At 41.3% G+C, this 1,884-nt stretch overlaps 1 non-coding gene across 1 annotated transcript; it reads right to left on the bottom strand.

Annotated features, from left to right (window-relative positions):
- Positions 1-1,466: 1,466 nt before the first annotated feature.
- LOC122095070 lies at positions 1,467-1,568 on the bottom strand. The gene has a single exon (XR_006145020.1). It is a non-coding gene; the product is annotated as a U6 spliceosomal RNA (small nuclear RNA).
- Between the last annotated feature and the right edge of the window lie 316 nt (positions 1,569-1,884).

The following is a 1,884-nucleotide window of genomic DNA, read 5'->3' as shown; positions in this document are numbered from 1 at the left end:
AATATATTAGAAACCACAGGAAGAAATAAAACACCACTTGTGTCCTTATCATGGGGTTCATTTACCTTAACATCATCTTATCTAGTCATATGCACATGCTTTTGACCTTTTTTTTTTTAAATTGTGAAAATACCATACAGAGGAGTTACAATTACATGGAAAATGTAATGAGTACATTTCTTATCAAGCATTGTTGCCTACTCCTTTTTTTCGCCTTACCATACCTTCTTTGCTTATCCCAGATATGCATTAGTTATTGCAAATAAGGTATACCACAGGACCTATGTTTCTTTTTTTATATTGTGAAAATGCCATACAGAGGGGTTACAATTACATACGTGAGTTATTGAGTACATTTTTTTTTATTGTGAGAATACTGACAGAGGAGTTACAATTACATGGGCAAGATTTCTTATCAAGCATTGTTGCCTCTCCTTTGTTTCCCCTTCCCATCCCTTCCCATACTCCCCCACTTTCCCCACCCTGTCCTCCTCCCCCCAAAGTTGTAAAGTTCATTTTTTGACATAATAACTTGTACATCTCATTGTTGCAATGGGTCCACTTGCTCCTCTTTTGTTTCCCCTTCCCATCCCTGCCCATCTCCCACCCCCCACACCCACCAACCCCTCCCCCCCAGCCCCCCCCCCACTGTCCACATCCCTCAACACCCAGCCAAAATCATTTTTTGACATAACGACTTGTTCATCTCATTGTTGCAATGGGTCCACCTGCATCCCTTTTTAAACGATTTGTGTTTCCCTTCCACTGCACAAAGTATACCAACATCAAACACAGTGAAATCAGGGGCTTTAGCTTGCAGGAGGAACATACAAAGCAACAAAGAATTCATCTTATAAATATCTTAGAAACAATCGCAAGAAATAAAAACCATTTGAATCCTTATCTTGGGGTTCATTTTGCCTAACATCAACTTATATGATGTTTTCTGCTTGTAGCAGACACATACTAGTTATTGCAATTAAGGAAACCATGGGGCTTATCTTTCTTTGGGCCTGGCTTACTTCACTTCTTTGGGCCTGGCTTAATTCACTTAATATAATTTTTTCCATGTCTTTCCATTTCCTAACAAACTGGGTGATGTCATTCTTTCTGATGGAGGCATAGAATTCCAGTACACACACACACACACACACACACACACACACACACACACACATTTTCTTGATCCATTCGTTTACTGTGGGGCCTCGGGTTTTGTTCTGTATCTTAGCTTTGGTAAATAATGCTGCAATGAACATAGTTTTGCTGGTAGTTTTAGTATGTTCTTGTTTGTGATCATTTGGGTGAATGCCCAAAATGGGATTGCTGGGACTTAGGGGCGCTCTATTGTAGTCTTTTGAGGAACCGCCATACTACTTTCCAAAGTCTTTGAACAAGTTTAAACTCCCAACAACAATGCATTAAGGTTCCCTTCTGTCCACATCCCCTCCAGCATCTGTTCTTTTAAAAATCTAGAATGCTTCACGAAGTTGAGTGTCATCCTCATTCAGGGGCTATTCTTCTCTTTATTGTTCCAATGTTAGTGTATGTGCTACTGAATTGAGCACAGAACATTTTTTATACATAAACTGTAATTGATTTTCTTAAACTAGACAATTCCACAAAAATTAAATTCAAAAGAATTGTCGTGAAGCCGGGCGCTGGTGGCTCACGCCTGTAATCCTAGCTACTCAGGAGGCTGAGATCTGAGGATCGCGGTTCAAAGCCAGCCCGGGCAGGAGAGACCGTGAGACTCCTATCTCCAATAAACCACCAGAAAACCGGAAGTGGCGCTGTAGCTCAAGTGGTAGAGCGCTCGCCTTGAGCTGAAGAGCTGAGGGACAGCGCCCAGGCACAGAGTTCAAGCCCCACAAACGACAAAAA

Source organism: Dipodomys spectabilis, unplaced genomic scaffold (genome assembly GCF_019054845.1).
Source record: "Dipodomys spectabilis isolate Male_0828 unplaced genomic scaffold, ASM1905484v1 ptg000333l, whole genome shotgun sequence".
Classification (NCBI taxonomy): domain Eukaryota; kingdom Metazoa; phylum Chordata; class Mammalia; order Rodentia; family Heteromyidae; genus Dipodomys; species Dipodomys spectabilis.
Note: the sequence above shows the minus strand (reverse complement) of the source record. Positions and strands in the feature narration are given on the sequence as shown.